The following is a 22,183-nucleotide window of genomic DNA, read 5'->3' as shown; positions in this document are numbered from 1 at the left end:
AGTGCGTCCCCACCCCACCCCCAAAGGGGGCCTCTCTAAGTTGGCTCAAAATGCCAAGTATTGTAGGATGACAACTTTTAAAACTAGAAACACTGCAGTAATGTGAAGTGAGTACTGGAGTGAGAGTCAAAGAAACTGAGTTTAAATATTCACTCTGTGTGTCCTCAAGCAAGTCCCTTAACTTCTTTGGGACAAAATTCCTTCAGTAAAATAAGATTAGATTATATGACCTCTGGAGTCCCTTCCAGCCTTGAATCTATGACCTATAATCCTAAAGGATCTTAAGACCAACTGATCTAATCACTTCATTTTGGCTGATGGTTGGTTGTTGTCCTTGGTGCTGGAAGAGGACCAAAATGGCATCACTATGTCAGGTTCAAGGTATAGTATGTTTGAGTGTGACTGATCAGATCAACATGAGATCAGAAGGTTCTAAAACAGGTAGAGCACAAATAGTCCATGTGACCATTTGGAGTGGGGATATCTCTAAATCTGCATGTTCCACATTTCTTCTGAGCTACTGAAATTCTGCTTTGCTCATAGAGAACAGAGTTATCTTTGATTCGGGTGGACCATGCTGGGCAATCCTGTCTCTCATGTCTCGCAATCCATCATTTTACAGATGAGGTAACTGAAGTCCAGAAAAATGAACCTAATCTCGCAAAAACTGAGTCAGGATTTGAACCCAGGTTTAGTGACTCCAAATAAAAGGCTACAAACTGTTTACCAACCCCCTAACTATTTTTCATCAAGATAAATGGTTATTTCTCTCTGGTACTTAATAACTAATTATTGAATTAGGACCAAAGTTTCCCTCCCTTTTCTACTTCTTCATTTAGAAATCAGCCCCTGTAGGTTATTCAGGCAGATTTCATAGTGCAGGTCTGATTCCAAGAGCAAGAACTCATATCTGTTCAAAAGATGGATTCTAGCTTCATTGTGTTTTGTCAGAAAGGTCTGGAGTAGAAGTGGATTCCATCTTGGATATGGATATTGATAAGTCTCTTTAACCAAGACTGGGTACTCAGTGTCACGAACCTCAAAGCCTCCTTGGAATAAGCCCTTCTCTCATTACAATATTCATTCTCTCTTATCAGTTGTTAACCAGTCAGAATTGATTGCCATCCTCCGGAATACCCACAGTTCCAAGGGCATGTAAGCATTAAGTGGATTCCATGAGGGGTCTTTGGCATTCAAGAGAGGCACTGATCCTTTTATTAATAACATACTAGCATATATAAAGTGATTCATTACCCAGAAACTACATCTCTTGAACTTTTTAAATGTCACATCATAATTATAATAATTAATGTATCATATTAATGTATTGTGACCTTTAGATTCACAGTTCTTTTCTTTTTCTTTTTTAAATATCTAAATATAAAGAAAGAATAGACTAGTGATTAAACAATAAAGGGGAAAATAACAACACTATGAGGGGGAAATAAAAACAGACATTTGTATAGTGTTTCAGTTTAAAAAGTGTTGCTATACATTTATTAGCATCAGATCCTCAAAACAAAATATCATGAGTATGATACTGTAGATATTATCATCATCATTTTGCAAATGAGGAAATAATAAGGCTCAAAGAATTTAAATGACTTGTTTTTTGGTCTCCTATCTTTTGTTGTTCCTGTTCAGTCATTCTTAGGTGTCCTGCTGTGATATCATGTTTCCCCGATAATAAGACACTGTCTTATTAATTTTTTTGGAAAGAAAAACACCAGAGGGCTTATTTTCAGGGGAGGGCTTATGTTGTCCTGCCTCAGCTCTCCTCCTTGGCACTGCTCTCAATGGCGCCAGCAAGCAAATCACTGGGGAAGAACAGGATGACTCGCTCACTGCTGCAGCTCATTGGATGCAGCTCAGAGCGCGGCGTGCATTTCACCCGGGGCGGGGGGGTGCATACAGAGGGTACCGTAATGTAGTGTGTAGCGCAGGGGATCACCTTCACTACAGTAGCAATCTCAATAGGGCTTATTTTCAGGGGAGGGCTTATTTTAGAGGAATCTTACACAGTAAGGGGAGGGCTTATTTTCGGGATAGGTCTTATCATCGGGGAAACACGGTAAGTGCCAAAGGCAGAATTTAAGCCCAGCCCAGAGATTCATTCTTTTCTTTCATCACTTCACTCACCAAACACTTGCTATCTACCTCCTATTTGCAGAGCACAATAATAAACATTGGGGAGATACAAAATTTAGATCGGATTCCCAATCTTACTTCATTATTTACTTCAGAGAACTGTGATTTCATCAGAGTGAGTGATTTCTGGTGCAGGTTGCTATACTTCCATAACTTGAAATGGTCTTCAAGAGTTACTATGACTGAAACAGTCATCTCCCTGAACCTAATCTCGCAATAAATCTTCCCAGCCAAACTAGGCTTGTCCTTGGGCAACATGCATATACTGGTGGGTGAATCACTTGATACAAGCAATAATTTTGCAGTTGTTTCATTTTATGACAAGTGATGGTCATGCATGTCATTCTATTGACACTAATCTGATTCAGAAGCCTGAGCTTGACCAGGTGAACCCAGATTGTATTGGTTTCCCCACCTCTAGTCAGGTCTCTTTCAATTGAGCCCGAGATTTCATGCTTTTTCTATGTATTTTGGTACTCTCTTTTGTTTTATTTTTAATTCTGTGGTTTTAAGTAATTGGTATCCCTCCAAAGGATAATGCAAAATTGTAGCTCTCAAAGAATATGTTTCTAAGACTGTTACGAGACGTTGCAGCAACTGTTGTGTGAAGTGAAGAATTTCAAGTGTTGTTTAAGCCAAGAAGGAAATGGGATCAATTGGGGACAGTATATAGATTGGTGTAGGGGGTCTCAAAGGTGGAAGAATATCAAGAAGGTCAGGTTGTTGGTCTGTTTGTTTTCAGGTGCAGTTCCTATGAATTAAAAAAGACTAATCTGGTGGCTAGGTAGAGCAGTGAATAGAGCACTAGCCCTGAAATCAGGAGGACCTGAGTTCAAATGTGACCTCAGATACTTAACACTCACTAGCCATGTGACCTTGGGCAAGTCACTTAACCCCAATTGCCCTGCCCTCCTCCCTCAAAAAAAAAAAAAAACACTAATCATGGGCAAGACAATACAAACACTAGAGTCCTGAAGACTGGTGAAAGGAGTTTTTACTGATGAAAATTGTTCATTTGAGGCTTTATAAATGTGTCAAAAGTCCAAGTAAGCCTGTAAGATCTAGACATTTTCATCAAATTGTGAAACAGTTGGCCTCAAAAATATTAGGGTTTTGTGCAACTTCATATGTAAAAATGTATTGTATTTCTTACTTTCTCAATGAGTTGGGGAGGTATGGAGAAAAAAGAATTTGGAACTGAAAATAAAATTTAAAAATAAGAAAAAAGGGGGATTTAAATTTCATTGGGTTTAGAAGTTTTATCTCAATTGGAGAACTGATGAACTCTGAAAAATATGTAACAGTAACTACTCTGCTTCCCATTGCCTGGAGACCAGGTAAATTATATTTCACCTCTCCCTAGAATTCTCTGCAATCTTAAGGAAATTTGGGGGTGTTTAACTAAGCCCCCACTTATTGCATTCCTCAAAATTAGTAGTCCCCTGTACCCCAGTTCCATTTACCCATGTAACTATCAATTAGTTTTTACAGGTTAACAATTATTTGAAAGGTATAACAATAACAAACATCCCCCCCACACACATGGTAGCATATACCCCACTTCAATCCTACAACTTCAATCTCTGAGGAAAGATGGGGAATTAGGGTCACGGCTTAGCCCAGTTCCTGTATACCACAGTTCCACCAAGCTCCAAATCCAGTGCCTCCATGGGCTCACATTCTGATACGCTGGCTTCTCTTGGCTTTCTTGTTGGATTGGCAGCAACATCTAGTCTCAAATACTGCCTTCAGACTCACCATGGCTCAGACTCCTTGGTCCAGAGATTCCATTTCTAGAACTGAAGTCTAGAACTGAAAAGGACAAAAAGAAACTGATCACGCCACCACCCCACCACTCCTCCCCCCCGCCAAGTCTCATTCTCAGGTCCGCAGAACCTAAGAGAAGGTGTACCTTCCCCCCACACAGTTTGATCCATGGAGCTCATGTTATATGGTTGTCCTTCACCCTTCTAAATGACCCAAAAAGAGAGCGACACTATCCCAGCCTGGTTTTTTAAAGAGATAGTTTGTTCCTCCTACATAACCAATAGAAAAGTCTGTTCATACCCAAATGGTGGAGGCATGCTGAATGTCTTCTCCCAGAAGCAAGATCTCTGGTGTCTCCTACATGGATGCCTTTATCTTAGATGATCTAAGTTGCATCAAAGTCTACTCACAATAATAACTAACATTTATATTAGTGCTTTAAAGTTTGCACCAGTCCTTTACATGTTATCTCAATGGGTCCTCCTAAGAACTCTCATCCCCACTTTAAAAAGGAAGAAACTGAGATTAAAATCTGTTCAGTGACTTGCTCAGGGTGAAACAGGTAGACAGGATTTGACCTAAAAGGTCAGCATTCTATTCCTTGAACCACCTAGATTCCTCATAAATATATTTAGGAGTAGAATTGTTCTGGAAATAGAAAAATTGCTGATTGGTTATAGAATAGTACAACATGACTCTGCATCTTGCTGTATATCACGAACAGAAATTATCCAAGTGAAGGAGAAAGCCATGCTTCAATGAACTGGGAACTTGGCCTGATTTAAACCCCATTGAAAACCTATGAGGCAGAATAATGGGTAGACTTGAGAAAATGTCCATTTTTCAAAGGTACACTTAGCATCCAATATCCTAAAAATGCAGTTTCATGATGATAAAAAAATTAAGAATATAATCCAAATCTTGTTAATTCAATTCCCAATCATGTAAAACACGTGATTGTGTCAAAAGGACATAAATTTAAAGTCTTTTAAGATGTAAAAATTTGTCATGTTTATTGTATATTGATAAATTTGATTATTTTACTTTACTTCACGTAATTAAAATGAAACTGTATTTCTATCCCTGGTCCAGTATTCAATGTCTGTCCAATTTTTCAGAGTTTAAGATAAGTGAGTATAAGCTTTGACAGTTCAATGTCCCCCTCATGATGTGATAAGGTAACAGGTGAAAGGTTTTTAATGGAAATAACTCTGAGTTTTTAAGGTTATGCCCTCATAACACCCTTCCCCCCTTTTTTTCTGGAGCAAAATTGGTGGTTACTACATTTAAATAACCCAGTTGGTATGTCAAAGTAAATTTATCCAAAACCTGGTAAAGATGCTGTTTTTTCTCTGTTGAAGAAATTCTAAAATTCCCTCTCAAACGAACCTTTTTGCGTTGAAAATATAACGTCCAGGGTCCTAGTCTGTAAGCCAAAGAAACACTAAGGAAAAAGTTGCCCCTGGTGCCTAATGTTAAGGAATAAACTTCAAAAGTCAAATCAAATCAAGTCAGCAAGCATTTAATGAGAACCTACAAGACAGTGCTTAGTGCTGGAGATATTTTTTTTTTTAAAAGAAAGAAAGAAAGGCAAAAATAGTTCCTGCTCTCAAGGAGCTCACGTTCTAGGGGAGGAAACACATGCCAATAGCTAGGTATAAACAAAATTTCCTTTCCTGTCCAAATGCTTCCATTTCCTAGTCCAAAAGCAGACTCGGAATGGATCATGTTACAGTGCTATTTCACGAGGCTGAGAAATGAAGTGGAAAGGGGGATTCCAATGTTATTATTACAGAAGATTTTCCTGGATCTCATCTTCACCATCACTGTTTCTTCTGATTAGTTCATACTTTAGAGCGAAAAGGAGCCCTATTAAGAATCTCTCATCATAAAATGAATGAAGAGCCTTGTGATATACAAGTTATGTCTGAGTGGTGTGACTTATTCTACTGTATCTGACTCTCTAGCAAAGTTCTTACAATTTAATGTATCAGGAGGTGGGGTGGGGGATGGGCGAGGAAATAAGCTTTTATATAGCACCTGCTTTTACCAATACTATCTTACTTGATCTTCACAACAACCCTGTTAAGGTAGGTGTTATTATTATCCCCACTTTACAGTTGAGGAAACTGAGGCAAACAAATGTCAAAGGTTTGTGTCCTGCCACATATTAAGGTTAAGACAATTATCCAAGTAATGGAGATGAGCATACTTCAGTGACCTGAGGACTCCAGCCTGATTTCAACCCTATTGAAAACCCATGAGCTAAAATAATGGGTAGATTTGGGAAAATGGCCAAGGTTAAGTACATTGCCCAGAGTCACAGAGTCTGAAACTGGATTTGAATGTAGTAGGTCTTCCTGACTCTAGGCCCACTGATCCAAACTGGAAATAGATACCTGCCTCACTGTGTTTTGTCTTCCTAATCTTGTGTCCCTTGCATGCATATAGCATGGGTTGTCTATTGTTTATCAAGGGTTGCTATAACAAAGATTTCCAATGATCTCATGACTGCATCATAATAATTGATATTTGAAGGGGTACAGGACTCAACTGCCTTCCTCAGGCAAAAATAAACAAACACTCAGCAACAATTGAGAACAAAGGATGTCATTTTTCATTTTCAATCACTGGCACCAAGTGAATTCATGGTACATAGCAGGGACTTTGTGACCACACAAATAACTGAGCCTAGCTTCCCTAAACCGGAAGTCAAGGCTTTGCTGCTGGGTCCCCTGACTGGGAAACACTTCATTCACTTGTAGAGACACCTGACTTAGTCTGAATCTCTGTCCTCCATCATTTGCCTGCTTTATAAGGTTCTCCAGCCTGCTCTAAGGAGATTGCTCAAGGGCAGTTTCCAATTTCACACATTGGAGCAGGCACCATTCCAATGCTTTCCTCTAAAAATCTGTAGGCAGCCTGCTTTCTGAAAGACACCTCACTGGACTTTTGCTTATTTTTAAATGGCTGCAATTTGGCTCCCTTCATGTGAGAAGCAGAAAGGGAAGTCCAGAAGCTTCTTGTAAAAATACCAAGTACTCAGAATGTTTTACTTTGGAGCGACTGGTATGCATAGCATAGTTTGGGATACAACATACAACAAAGCAGGCATTTAAGCAGGGCTACTGGCTCTACTTAAGGTGAAAAGGAGGTGGGATGATCAAATGTTAACTTCACCTAGCCCTGAGATTCTTTGCTTTTTTTATGTCCTAGACACTCTTTGGAAGTCTGGTGAAGCCTACATCCCTTTCTCAGAATAATTTTCTTAAATGCACAAAATAAAACATGTAGTATTACAAAGAATTCCAATTACATTGAAATATGTTCACCAAATTAAAAAATAAATAAGCAAGGGGCAGCTAAGTGACACAGTGAATAGAGCACCAGCCCTGGAGTCAGGAGGACCTATGTTCAAATCCAGCCTCAGACACTTAACACTTACTAGCTATGTGACCTTGGACAAATTACTTAACTCTAACTGCCCTGCCAAAAAGACAAAAAATAAATAAGTAAATAAGCAAATCAATGAACCCTAGCTTAAGAACCCCAGATTTCCTAGACAAAGGATGGCAAAAGAGCATCAAAATATGACACCATTCTGTGGTTATCACCACACTCAAAGCTAAGGCCATTAGTAGTAAAACTGATCATTCAGAGAAAGTCACCTTAAACTCTTCCAAAGTATAAAATTATCTATGAAGATGGGAGGGAGGGGGAGAAAGAAAGGAAAGAAGGAAGGAAGGAAAAAAGGGAGGGAGGAAGGGAAGAAAGGAGAGAGAGGGAAGGAAAGAGAGAAAAGGAGAGGAGGGAGAGAGAGGAGTAGGAGAAAAGGAAAGAATAAAGGAAGAGAGAGAGAGAGAGAGAGAGAGAGAGAGAGAGAGAGAGAGAGAAAGAAAGAGAAAGGAAGGAAGAAAGAAAGAAAGTCTGTCACAGTAAAAACTATGCTCTCTTTCTTCATTTGAGGCCACTTCAACTTGCTGCCAAATCTCTAGCCGAAATATGCTTGATCTACTTGGTGAAAACTCAAGGACACAAGACTTTGTTGGGCACATCACTGAGTTTCCTCTCAATCCTTCTTTGTTTCCCAGTCCTCTGATTCTTACTCTCTAAGGGGATAATTCATACTTATCCTAGAAAGCTCCTTTTTAGATTTAATGTCCTACTGGACAGCCTTTACTGGTCTCATTCTTTCTTGTTTCCTGCTCCCCTCCCTTCCTTTGCCTTATAAGAAGTTTTAATGAACCCCCATTTTTTCCTCTACGATGGAATGCCATCAGTACTCTGGAAATATGTATGTATATACATACATATATATACACATATATATATATATATATTTCTATCCTATCTTATAAGGGGAATTTTCTCTGCAAATGTAAACTCTATTTCCTTCCCTATTTATTTTTCCTGGGTGTGTACGCCTTTTAAGTCTATTTTCTCCCCTTTTCCTCCCCACCCCCCAACATTTAAGACTTGGTGAGTTTATCTTTTCCAACCTGTTTTGTGGATACCAACAGCAACAGGCCCTTGTTTGTGTGAAGAACCCTTCCTTCCTTTCTAGCATCTCCTAATACCTGACTGCGATCTTGAAAGGCTTAACTCCTCCCTTGCTCAGAAGACCTTTATCACTCCGCCTTGTTTTCCTATGTAGGATTCAGACTTTTCTACCTCTTTTTGTGTTCACTCTTGCTACTCATCTCCCACCAGCTAACTATATGTTTTCTCTGCAATAATGGGCTGTGTGTGTTAATTTTAGTGTATATTAGAATTCAACTTCCCCTGCAAAGGAATTAGTTGTTAAGTCAACAAGCATTTACGTTCTTACCATGCGCCACACATTGTGGCGAATGCTAGGGATACAAAGAAAAAACAAAATAAAAATAGTCTCTGTTTTCACAGAACTCACACTATAATATGGGGTGACAACATGGAAATGACTAAATAAATACAAGATGTATACAGAGCAAGTGGAAGATAACCTCAGAGAAGGCACTACTAGTAGTGGGAAGACCTGGAAAAGCTTCTTGTAGAATGTGAGCTTGAGTTTCATTTTGAAGCAACCATAATAACTAAGAAGTGGAGTGAGGAGAAAGAGCATTGGATGACAGTGAGGGCAGAGGCCCATGAATGGAAGGTGTGGTGTCATGGATGAGGAACAGCTAATAGGGCAGTGTAGTTAGATCACAAAGTGCACATGTGGAAAGGAATCAAGTGTAACACTGGAAAGGTAGGCAAAGGCTAGGTTGCAAAGACTTTTAAATGCCGGATATATTTCATCCAGTGGTGCATGGTCTCCATTTTTTTTCCCATGAATCATGTTTCACTTGAGAAGGTAGAGAAGGATGGTGTGGGAGCCTTGAGAAGAGATGAGAAGGTTTGGAATAGCTACCGTGGAAGATGAAATAGTAGCTAATTGACTGGAGAGGAGTAGGATTGCCTTGCTGGGGAGAGGACCCAGCAAGTTGGTAATGGACATAGTCAGGAAGGTTTCTTGATTTCCTCCAGCTCCATTCATTCAATAGTAGGTGAACAAGAGGAATGCAGGTAGATGGTAGCAGTTGGGTTTGGGCAAAACCTGATCAGCAATAGGACTAGAAGACAAGGGATTCAAGAATAGAGGATATTCTTACATGTTTCTAAAGTTTTCCCCAAATTAATCAAAATATATTTCAATTCCGTTTTTAAAGGGGAAAAGTGTGTATGTTTGTTTGTGTGTCTGTGTTTTGCTGGGTGTGGTCTGTTGAGATGGACTAGAGGGATCTTGGTGGTGGAGTGGATAGAGCCTTGGGACGAGAGTTATGAAGGCTTGAGTTAAAATTCAACCTCAGATACTTTACTAGTTGTGTGATCTTGGGCAAGTCACTTAACCTTTATTTGCCTCAGTTTCTATAATAGTAAAATGAGGATAATAATAGTTCCTACCTCTCAGGATACTTGTGAGGATTAAATGAGATATTTGTAAAGAACTCAACAGTGTCTGACACACAGTAGATGATAGATAAATAGAGAGCTAGAAAAGATAAATATATATGAAAGAAAATAGTTATGACTGACCATTTTCCCCTAGAGGCAGTAGGTGGGGTAGTGGACTTGGGATGAGCAAACCTATGCTCAAATTCTATATCCAACCCTTATGAATTAAGTCATCATAGATGAGTCTCTTAATTTCTCTAAGCCTCATTTTTCTCATCTGTAAAATTAGAATAATATTTGCACTGACTAGCTCATAGGCAAATTGACTTCTCAGAGTCCTTGAGCTAAGAAAGGCACTGTTTAAATATGAGTTGTTAATAGTACTAACCAAAATGCCAAAGGAAAGGACAAGATCTAGGAAAAGACTCCCACAAAGGGAGATTCCCACTGCAACCTTAGCTCAAGATTTTAAGGCAGGTGCAAAAGTACTTATGGTGCAAGTCTCCCAAAAGAGAAACAATTAATCCCTGATGCCTAATTCTCCACCCCACAAAATTTCTGAACAACTCCAAGCCCCTTTTCTGATGCTTTGGGTCAACTTTTTGGTCTGGATTCACTAGCACTGGTGCCATCTAGCCCCAGGCCTCCTGGATAACAATAAGTCTTCTCTTTCCTGCTCAGGCTGCTTTTTGTGCCAGAATGATTCATCAACTTTACTACTAACTTTTGGCTAATAAAAAAAATCACAGCATTTCAAAGATAGAAAGCACATTAGGAATCTATCTAGGCAATCTACACAGTCCAACTGTGTGCCAAACACTAGGTTAGGAACATAAATACAAAAAGGAAACAATTCCTCCTCTCGAGTAACTTGTGTTGAAGGATGCATGTTCTCAGATATCTGTATAACACAGAATTCATCGGAAGAAAGGTAGAGATCACCCAAGAGCACCATAAATATAAGGATCATTTCACAGTTACAAGGTGACATTCTTATAATCAGTGTAGTATCAACAGCTGCCGTTGGTCTCTGGGTAGAGAATGGACACTTCTGGGGGTCCTCAAATGGTTTCTGGTCATCTTTGCAGTTGTACTCAGAGATACGTCTATACCATGGACACAATTGGATTATAGATTTTTTTTTCCATCAGAGAGAGGGACATAAACCAGAGATTTTCATTGTACAGAATCATTTGTTATAGAGAATTTTGTTTTAATTGTCTTCTTATCCTGATTGTTCCTTTCTAGTGGAATATCTACTCTCCATTTACACAAGTCAAAGGATCATAAAGTTAGTGCTTAGAAAGGACCCTGGATGGAAGTCCAACCTCCTCATTTTACAGGTGAGGAAACTAAGGCCCAGAAAATTAAAGTGATTTGTCCAAAGTCACATAGGTAATAGGCAGCAGGATTAGGGAACACACCAAAACACAGAAACAGAACTAAAGATTCTGAAACTTGTTAGGGACTTCAGCAGCCATTCAGATCAACCCATACACCAAAGGAATCCCCCTATAACACACCTGAGAAAGGGCTTGCCAGCCTCTGCTTAAAGCCCTGTGAAGAGGAGAAGCCCATCACCTCTCATAGATGCCCATTCCACCTCTACACAGCCTGAATTATTAGGAAACACCTCTCCTTTGTTGCTGGTTCTGCTCTCTCGGGTCAAACAAAACAAGTATAATCCCTCTTCCACACGATAGCCCTTCAAATTATTTTTTTTTTTCATGGATTCATCAAACATTTAATAAGCAGTCCAAATGGATCATGTATTATGCTGGAAGAAATACAAAGTTTGGTCTTTCCCCTCATAGAACTTGGCCTAATAGGGAACTGTGACAGCAACACAGATAACCTGGAATGCATGATATTACACCATTGGTTTTTTTTTGTTTTTTTTTTTATATTAGCCCTTCAAATTCTTGACCACAGTCCCCCTCTACCCCAAGCACTGAGTTTTCTTTTTTCCAGTCTAAATTTCCACAGTTCCTTCAACCAATCTTCAAAATGACCATCCTGATTGCCACCCTTTGGGCATTCCCCAGCTTATCGATGTCCCCAAACCACAGCACCCAGTACTGAGTACAGCACTCTAGCTGCAGTCTGATAAGGGCAGAGTACTATAGAAGTATCTCCTTCCCATGGCTGGAAGCTCTGCTTTTTTTTTTTTTTTAACAGTCTCATTTCACATCATGTATCTTTTTTGCTGTGACATAACCTGCCTGATTCGTACTGACTTTGCAGTCCACTAGATGAAAGAATGAGGATCCAGAAAGATCTGGGTGAGGTAGATCACTGGGAAATACTTTTCAGTTAGGACGTGGACTCGACAGCTGCTCAGAAATCCTTCCAACTCAAAATTCTGGGATTCTGCGTCATCACTAACATGCCTGTCACATAAATGTCTCAGTCATCGTAATTCCTCCATTCCCATCCATCTCCACCCTATCCTTCCCATATCCAATCAGAGCTCTGCCTTCCCTTTCTATAGGACCTTCTAGAACCCCTTTTCTATCTATAACTGACTTCCCTTCATCTTAGACCTCTTCCCTTTGTGTTCCTTCTGTCTTCTGATTCTTACAGAGACCTGGCTCTCCCCTAGAAGACACATTTTTTAAACTAGATAGCTCATATGTATCTCAAATTCAGTATTTCCAAAAAACAAATCATCATCTTTCCCCCTAAGACCCATCCATCTTTCAAACTTCCCTCTTTATCTTCAATTCTTTCCTCTATTTCCTTTCTGGTCAGTTATCAGACTTGCCATTTCATGTGCAATAGTCTCAGTAAACGGATTCAATAAATCCACAAGAATGGACTAAACACCTACGATGCACCAAACATCATGCTTTGTTGTGTTGTTGTTCACATCTGTCTTGCATGTTGACTCTTCTTTCCACTCACTGTCACCATTGTTGTTCAGATTCTCAAAAAAAGGGAGCATATTGCAGTGGGCCTGAGTCCAGATGGTAACTCAGATACTTTAGTAACTGTATTACCCTTGGCAAATTTTGGCATCAGTTCTTCATCTGTAAAATGAAAGGGTTGGAAGGGAGGACCTCTATGGTGCTTCTCATTCTACATCTATGATCCTATGATCCTAGGACCTTATCCTGAATTACGGCCATAGCCCCCAACCAGTCTCCCCAGAGCAAGCAAAACGGTATTCCTAAAGCGCAGCTCTGGCCATAGTACTCCCCCTCTTAGTAAATTCTATTAGAACCTTACTGACTCTGGGATTCAAACTCCTTCATAATCTGGCTGCAACCCAATTTTCCCATGTGTTATGCATTGCTCCCCTTCATGTATCAACCAAACAGGCCTTCTTATCTGTTTAAAACACAATGTATTTCATCTCCTGTCTGAGGTCTTTGAGTCTGACCTCAGACATTTACTAGCTATGTGACTCTAGGCAAGTTACTTAACTCTGTTTGCCTTAGTTTCCTCATCTGTAAATTGGGGATAATAATTGCACCTACTCACCAGGGTTATAGTGAGGATCAAATGAGATATTTGTAAAAAGCTTTGCGAACCTTAAAGCACTATATAAATGCTATTGTTATTATCATTATTTATTCCCCATCTCTTGACTGAACATCTTCTTCACTTCCATTTCTTAAAATGTCTGATTTCTTTTTAAATTCGTTTCAAAGACCACCTCACAGATGAGGTCTTTCCTGATCATTCAAGCTCCTGGTACCTTCTCCATTCCGCACTTCATTTCTACTAAATTACTTTTTTATTCATCTCTAGATATTCTATGTAAACTTATTTCTATATGCTTCTTAAAGGTTCATTATTTTCCTACAGAACATGAGCTTCTGGAGGGGTGAGACCTGTTTCATGTGCCTTTTATATTCCCATGATTTAGTGCATTTTAGTGCTTCAGTGGACAGAGCACAGGGTCTAAAGTCAAGAAGACCCAAGAAGTCAAATCCACCCTCAGACACTCTCCAGCTATGTGTCCCTGGGCAAGTCACTTAACCTCTGTTTGTCTTAATCCACTAGAGAAGGAAATGGCAACCCACTCCAGTATCTTTGCTAAGAAAACTCCATATGGGTCACAAAGAGTTCAGCTCTTGAGAGTTCAGTCACATGACTGAACAACAGCCCAACAAAGCATGATGTTTGGCATATAGCAGGTGTTTAATCCATTCTTGTGGATTTATTGAATCAGTTTACTGAGATGAATTGGCACTGACTCTATCACAGGAAAAATAAGTGAAGTGAGAACTATACACACTACATCAACAGTAGGAGTGTGAAGCCTGACATCTGAGCAAGGTTTCACATGTTGCCATTGCCCTTCCTGGTATGGGCCAGGATGGGTGTATAATGCCTGTACCACACAATGGCTGTGGCTGAGAGGAAATCCTTATGGATTTCCACTTCTCATCTCACCCAGGAGGTGTGCATGTGAATTAAAGTAGCTTTGCCTGATTAGCTGTACTGCCTAGAAGGGTTGGCACCAGAGAATCCATGATGTTGAAATAATATAGGGAGGGACTGGCCTTCACCCCAGGAGAAGGCAGGTAAAATTCTCAGGCTACAGAGTCAGAGGATTAGCTCCATCTGCCACCACCCAAAAACTGAGTTACAAGTGGTTAGTGGTTAAACAATAACATCAACTTTTAGTGGTTGCTATTTTTAGTGGTGCTAAATGGCCAGGAAGAAGCTGAGGAGAGGAGAGCCAGGGCAGGGCAGTAGAAGCCAATTTCCTGGCTCAGAAACACTATGGGCCTGGGATAACTTCCTGTTTGCTGAGTTTGGCGGGGTGGGGGGCAGCAGCCACTGGTCACAGAGGAGAGACGTGTGTGATCAGCAAGTGAGGGCTGTTATTCTCTTGATATTTCAAGGTTTTGCCACTCACAGACAAAAGGAAAGAAATTCCCTCCATTATCTAATCTCATCACTCACAAAAGTAATTTGCTTTGGGGGAGGGAAGAATTCTGAAAGGGGGAAGGAAGGAAGGCAGAATGTGAAAAAAAAATAAGCTTTGGTAGAACAGGATGTACTTGAAATTCTCCCCATCTATTATCCACCCAAAACCCAGCATCTCCAGAGCACTAGGAGGCCACAAGGCCTTCGTGCATAGTTTTGTTATTTTACTCTTGTATAAAACAGTTCTAGTAATGTATTAAAAATAAAACTAAATGAAATGCATTTTTGGCCTGTGGGAAAGGGCCTTCCTGCATTCTTTATTGTCTTGGCAGAACATGGTGTGGCTTCATGGTGCAAGGCCAAGAAAACAGCATAGTCAAGTGGCTACTATTTGTGAGAATTTGGGTTCTGAAAATTTTGTGTTTCAGTCTAGACCAGGGTGATTTTAGAAGAATAGGCCCAAGGGGTTCAAGTCATCCTTGTCATCCCTGGTCTCAAAGGTTCTTAGAAAGACCAAAGCACTTCTAAACCATTCTTAAGTCATTCTCTCAGCCTTTGTTTAGACTGCCCATTGTTGAGATAATTCAGTTCAATATTTCTAAGGCCAAATCACTCCAGTGCAAAATAACTCAAGATGAAGATTAGTAATTACCTCGGGAAAGCCCAGGTACCAAAAGGTGTGACCTTTCTCCACCCCTCAAAGTTGCATCAGCCTTGATCCCAATCTGTTGGTGCCACCTCCGATTCTTCCTTATCCTCTTCCCCCCTACATTCAATCTAATTCAACAAGTACTAATTAGAGACCTACTCTGAGTTTAGGTACTGAGGAAGATAAAAACAGAATTCCTGTCTTAAGGCAACTTACAGTCTTCTTGGAGATTATACAAGGCTATTCAGATACCAAGCAACCCCTTCTCATTCTCCTTCAAGAATAGGAACCTAGAAGCAATCTCAGTTGTGCCTATGATTCAGAAAAGTTGTACTAGACAGAATCTGAGCTCACATGTTTATCCTTGGGGGGTGGGAGTTACTAGCAACCAAACCACAAGTCCTAACCAATATAAACCCTCAAGAACACACCCCCAAATTCCAGGATGACCACATGAGGGAAGGAGGCCAGAGTCAATGCTTTTGCTACCCTCTGCCCTCTAGTCCCTCCTACTTACTATTCTCATACTGAAATATGCATTCACTGTAATCAATGACTTTCCATTCACATTCTAGCATATTCAGCACCCAGGGCAGCTTTCATCCACCCCTTTACCCCAAGTGTAAGCAATCTTCTCACTTCTTGACATTTACAGAGGAGCTACAATCCCTTCTGCCCTATCCCAGCTTTCCTGGCAATGGTCACATTAATGGGGAAAATTTCTTGCACAAATGGGGAGCGTCACCTAAGCTTATATCCTCTCAGCTCTGTGGTGTCTCAGTCTCCTGAGATTCAATACATAAGAAGTACATCAGAAAAGTATGTAACAAAATTCTCTGTTAAGTCACAAGGGGAAGATTATTATCAAAACTAGGATCAGAGAAGACTTCCTGGAGGAGGTGGGGCATAAGTTGGACTTTAAAGGATAGATAAGAATTCAATAAATTTATGTGGAAGGGGAGGACTGCAAGATGACTGGTGATTCTTCCTTCACAGTAGCTCTCATTTTTGTTTTCCATTTCTTAAACCTCTAGTCAATTTCCTTATCTCCTCATGACTGAACTGCTGGTAGAGACTTCTGGCTCATCTCTCTTCCCCCACAGGGTGTATCAGATTCATAGTATTTCAGTGCTGAAAGGAACCTCATGCAATTTAACCCAAAACAAATCAGCAATTATGTCTCCAACATCACCAATGAATTGGCGATCATATTTAAGACCTCCAGGGACAGGAACTCACTACCACTCAAGGAAGTACATTCAATTTTTGGACAAGTTGGAATTTGATGACAATTTTTGTTACACTAAACTACAGTCTGATGGTAATTTTTACTCATTTTCCCCTAGTTTTGCTCTCGAGGACCATGCAAAAAAAGTTTAATCACTCTTTTACATGATAACCCTTCAAATACTTGAAAACAATTATCATTTTGACCTCAGTCTCCTCTTCTCCAGGATAAACATCCCTATCTCTTCCTCTGATCCTCAAGTATTATGATTCTTTCTCCATCACTACATATACCACCCAGAATTACTAGGAAAAAAATTACTTAAAGGTCATTTATGCTATGTCACTTTCCTTTTCAGGAACCTACAATGGCTTCCTATTTGTCTTTTTTTTGGGGGGGGGAGGAGGGAGAGGGCAATTGGGGTTAAGCAACTTGCCCAAAGTCACACGACTAGTAAGTATGTCAAGTGTTTGAGGCTGCATTTGAACTTAGGTCCTCCTGACTCCAGGGCCAGGGCTCTATTCACTGCGCCACCTAGCCACCCCACTATTTGGCTTTTTTAATCTCACTTTATCTTTGGTTAAGATATGACTCTTCTGTTCCAGCTTCTAAAAAAAGCTTATCTTCCTCTGCAAAGACTTTGCTCGTTCCTACCTCTGATACTTTATACAAACCATTCTTTGTATCTGAAATATCCTCCTCTCTCTTTTCTGTCAATACATACCCATCTTTCATTCAAAACCCAACAACATAGTTTAACTGAGAGAATTTGGGGGATCTGAACTCTTTCTCATTTTGTCTCTACTAATTACATATTGGGAGAGATCCAACTGGTAAACTTACTCAGTTTTCACTTCTCTTTCCATAATCAAGGTGGCGGTGAGTTATTTCCCATGAAATCCTTGAAAGACTTCATAGCTCAGTTGTTTTCTTTAGTTCCAGTAAGGGAAATAAAGATTGACCTACATCTTACACCATAATATCCAGTGAATTCCAGTTACATGGAAGACAAACATTTTTTAAATTAGTTTTTTAACTGGAAAATGTAATAATATACATATATCAATTGTGGGAGATTTTTTTTTCCAATTTAACAAATGTTAGGGATAAGATACATATACTTGAATATGTAAAAATTAAAATGTGCCACAAAAACCATATAATTACAAGAATGAGGAAAACAAATTTGAAAAAAATATTTATGGAATATATGACATCTAAAAGTACATAAGAAACTATTAAAATAGTAATGGCAATCCCCAGTCTACAATGGACAAGTGGTCCAAGGATAAGAAAAGACTGTTTTTAAAAGGAGAAACAGAGATAGTTAACAACCCCTTTAAAATACTTACTCCCCTGCCCCAGGGTGAGCTTTGGACTTGGATATTAGCTGCTGGTGTTCTACCTCCACCATATCTCTCATGTCAGTCTTCTTCTGTCTACTCATACAGGAACTTTCATTAAGGCCTTTGTCATCTATAGACTGTACTATTGCAGTCACCTTTTGATTGGTCTTCATCCTTCTAGTCTCTCCCTTCTCCATTCTACCTTCCACACTAGTATCAAATCAGTCTTTTTAAGACACAGGTCTAATGATGTCATTTCTCTGTTCAAAAGAAAATTTTAGTGACTACCTATCCATTTAGCTTGGCATTTAAAGCCCTCCATGATATCACTCCTGTGTACTTATCCAGATTAATTTCATATTAGCTTCTTTCACACTTTCTAAATTGACTAAATTGACCTAGTTGTTCCCTAAACTCAAGCTGACATATTGTATCTTTATCCTTTTGCACAGACTGTCTGTATACCCAGTCCTGTATAAACATGGGGAGATTGATTTATTCAGCCTCATTCATTTAAAATAAGTGGGCCAATCTATCAGTCTCACTCATAGCTTTTAGATTAAATACACAAATGTCTTTGAAGCCATGTTGAAGTGAAATTATTCCAGATAGGAAGTCTGTTCCAACTGACTGAGGGATTTTGTTGTGTCTTCTGAGTCTTGTGAAAAAGCATCAAGTTAGCTGGAATTGGAGAATTCCAAAAATAGTGAGCAGAAGAGAGTCTTCTAGCACATCTCTAAGAAATAACTGTAGGCTTGGGGAAGTAAGAGAGATTAGAGAAATCAAGAGAGGTATTGACTCTACCAGCATCTTTGTGCAGAAGGACTGGGCTAAGGGAAGTTCCAAGAAAAAAATCTGCTCTTTCTCTAATTTCTATTCCCAGAGCCTATTTATCCACAGGCACTATAATGTTACCCAAATGTTTCCAGTAAACTGAATTTTGCCTCAATTACTAAACGCCTGGGGTTAACTAGAGAAACTATAAAAGTAAATTTAGTTAGAAAGCACAAACTTACTTAAATATTGAGAATTTTCCTAACTAGGGGCTCAGAGCAACTGTGATAGAACTCATAACTCTTTACCTTAACAAAACCTCCCTAAAACGGAAGCAGAGGGAACTTCGTGGCTATTAGGGGCCAGCCCCTAGGTTAAAGTGAGCTAATTATCGTAATGAGGTATTACACCTAGAACTTACTTTTCTTCTCTATCTTTTAGAACCTCTCATTGTCTCAAGGATAAGCTTTGGTATCACCTTTTGCAGGAAACCTTTCCTGATCCTCACTCCAGCTGTTAATGTTTCTTCTTCCTGAAATTGTTAGTGTTTGACTATCTGTAAATGTGCTTTGTTAACCATGTAAAATATAAGTACTTAAGGGGAGGGACTGTTTTGTTTTTATCTCTCAAACACTTAGCATGATGTTTTGCATGTAGCAAGTATTTGATAAATGTTTGTTGAACCGAACAAAATTGTATTTAATTAAATTAAATTGAAATGGGGAGGTAGGATGAAGGAGGTTTAAGGAAGTATAAGAATTATAAAGGAATCTTCCAACTTGGTTATACTTATGGGGGTTACCTAACGCTTCCAGTACCACAATCACATTGAAGGATCAGTTCAACTAACTAAAATAAAGTAAGTTAAACAAGCATAAAACAAAATGCTTCCTAAGTAATACTTGCTCTCAATCTAGAACTAAAATACTTTTAATGCAGGACGGTAATTTCCAGCTGTTATAAACTGTATTGTTATTTTTTGCCATGTGAAATTATGAAGTATTTTCAATGATCCCAAGAAATTTACTGTTGAAAAAGGTGATAAGAAACCCAATGATGCTACATGTCTGTGAATGGCTGAACACCATGATCACAGAGGAATGAAGACTTCAGGTGATTCAAGAGGCATCAGAAAGATATGCATGGACATATTATATAGGATACAGCACATTTTAGCAAAGATGGCCACCACTGAAGAAGTGGTGTGTGAACAAAGATGGAGATGGACCAGCCATATCTAGAGTCACCAAAATACTACACTGGTATCTCCTGTCATAGCCATATTTTTAAAAAGTGTGTTGGGTGGATCCTCTATAGAAATACATGGTTAATGGGGCAGCTAGGTGGCACAGTGAATAGAGCACTGGCCCTGGAGTCAGGAGGACCTGAGTTCAAATGCAGCCTCAGACACTTGACACACTTACTAGCCATGTGACTTTGGGCAAGTCACTTAACCCCAATTGCCCTCCAAAAAAAAAAAGACATGGTCAAGAATTACAAATTATGTAATAGCAGATGGTATATGCCATTTGCGCTGGTGGAGAGAGTACCAATGCCCATAAGTTCATCTTTCCACTGAAACCAAGAGTTGAAACCAAGAAATTAAAGTTGAAGTTTTCTTAGTGCAACCCAAAAATTCTATATATATATATATTTTTTTTTTTAATTAAGGATAGGATAAGGGATTTACCTGTTATATCATTGGCATAGGGAAACCTGGGTTAGGAGAACAATACTAAATGAATTCTTATTCAAGACTTTTTCAAGAACTTCATGACCTCCGATGAAGTTACTGGACACACTCTGGTGGATCAAAAACCAGAACTGGAAGTCTCTAGTACAAGAAAATACTAGCTCAGCTCTCAGGAAAAATTAATAGGTGGACAAATTACCTCTAGGAACTTTTTTTTAAGTCTATAATCACCATAGGATTAAATTCACAGTGTATAGGCCTGAACATGGCAGATGCCAAGTGTTGAACATCCAGGAGAAAAGCATGCAAGATCCAGACAAAATTATAGCCTTAGAATCAGAAACCAAAAGTTCAGCTGCTAAGATTTAGTCACAGCTGTAAAGCAGTGAGCTAGAGAACACATTTAATGATGTCTTTACCAAGAAGGTATTTTAACAAATGGGGAACTCCTTCCCCATGGGAGAATCCTAAGGATAACCCTTCTGAATAAAATAAATGACTGGAGGTTATTCAACATTGGATGAGTTATGGGGCAGAAATGGGAGGAGAATACATAAAGCCTGGGTATTTTATACCATTGCTATTGTAGAAAGGCAGCTCACCCTGGGCCACCATCCCAGGCTCCCTTCAAAGGTTCTTCCAGGACCCATTTCTCCCCAGCCCCTGAGGACTACATCCTCTCCTTATACCTCAGTCTTCTATATCATCACATTCCCCCATTCCCATTACACCTCCCACCACATCACCCCTACCTGTTGTTTCCTCAAGTGGAAATGCTGCTGATTATGCCTATGTCCCAGCCATGGCTCACAATCAATTTAAGAGTTTCCTAATCAACTCTCCATGGACTATCACTGGTACAAGGCTAATGTTTTTTAATTTGTTTGTAAACACTCTTAAAAATCTATAAACTTTTAAAAACTGACTCCTCTATCACTCCATGTCCAATTCCTCTCTCCTCTGGCTTCTTAGTTGCTGTCCTCTGTGCCACTGAGACTCAATAAGTGGAATCAGAGAAAAATGTAGTACAAAAGTTAGATATATTATTGAAGATATCATTTAGGATACAAAACCTGGCTAGTTGAACAAGTACAAATTGAGCTTTGGATCAAGAGGCAGAGTCAATGTGACAAAGTAGCAGTCAAGCTCGATCCCACATTTCCTCCAAAGATATCAAGAAAATGCATCAGTGTCCTGATCAGGAAACCTAAGAAAAAAGAAACCACAAGGTATCATTTTTCCAACCCAAGCAGGCAAAGGGCAACAGACATAGAGACCTTCAGATACTGGAGATGGGGTCTAGCCTGAAAGGCACCTTGGAACATTGCGTTGCAGGGAGAAGCTGAAGGTGAAGAGATATCCCAAATCCAGCGTAGGAGGGCCTAGACTTGTTCAAGGTACAGAAATAGGGGGCAATAGAATGCTCAGATATCTGAGAAGCAGAGTGTAGAGTGGAAATAGAATTCACTAGTCATCTTCTGAATGAAACCCCAAACTGAAAATTCTCGGGAACATTATACCCCAAATCCAGGGTTATCAGGTAAAGGAAAAATTGAGAAGGAGGAGGAGGAAGAAGGAAAAAAGAGGAGAAGGAAAAGGAAGAAGAGGAGGGGGAGAAGAAGAGAAAAAGGAGGAGGAGGAGGAGGAAGGAAAAGGAAGGAGGAGAAGGAGGAAGAGGAGAAGGAGGAGGAGGAGGAGGAGGAGGAGGAGAAGAAGAAGAAGAAGAAGAAGAAGAAGAAGAAGAAGAAGAAGAAGAAGAAGAAGAAGAAGAAGAAGAAGAA

At 39.5% G+C, this 22,183-nt stretch overlaps 1 protein-coding gene and 1 long non-coding RNA gene across 13 annotated transcripts in view; both read right to left on the bottom strand.

Moving 5' to 3' along the window:
- The window catches only part of EMP1 (epithelial membrane protein 1), a 278,012-nt gene that overhangs the window by 52,870 nt on the left and 202,959 nt on the right, over nt 1–22,183 (bottom strand). The gene's annotated exons all lie outside the window — the stretch shown is intronic.
- The window catches only part of LOC138171954 (uncharacterized), an 85,998-nt gene that overhangs the window by 309 nt on the left and 63,506 nt on the right, over nt 1–22,183 (bottom strand). For 10 of the 11 annotated variants that reach the window (XR_011171009.1, XR_011171015.1, XR_011171011.1 and 7 more), the window contains 4 exons: nt 21,471–21,609; nt 5,305–5,377; nt 4,216–4,272; nt 3,907–3,960 (listed from right to left, as the gene is read on the bottom strand). This is a non-coding gene — a long non-coding RNA (uncharacterized lncRNA). The remainder of the gene's footprint in view (nt 1–3,906; nt 3,961–4,215; nt 4,273–5,304; nt 5,378–21,470; nt 21,610–22,183) is intronic. The other variant, XR_011171006.1, reaches the window with a different exon arrangement.

This window comes from Petaurus breviceps, unplaced genomic scaffold (assembly GCF_028583685.1).
Source record: "Petaurus breviceps papuanus isolate PSGF00001 unplaced genomic scaffold, PetGlider_PUasm1.0 470, whole genome shotgun sequence".
Lineage (NCBI taxonomy): Eukaryota > Metazoa > Chordata > Mammalia > Diprotodontia > Petauridae > Petaurus > Petaurus breviceps.
This window is presented reverse-complemented; position numbering and strand designations above follow the sequence as displayed.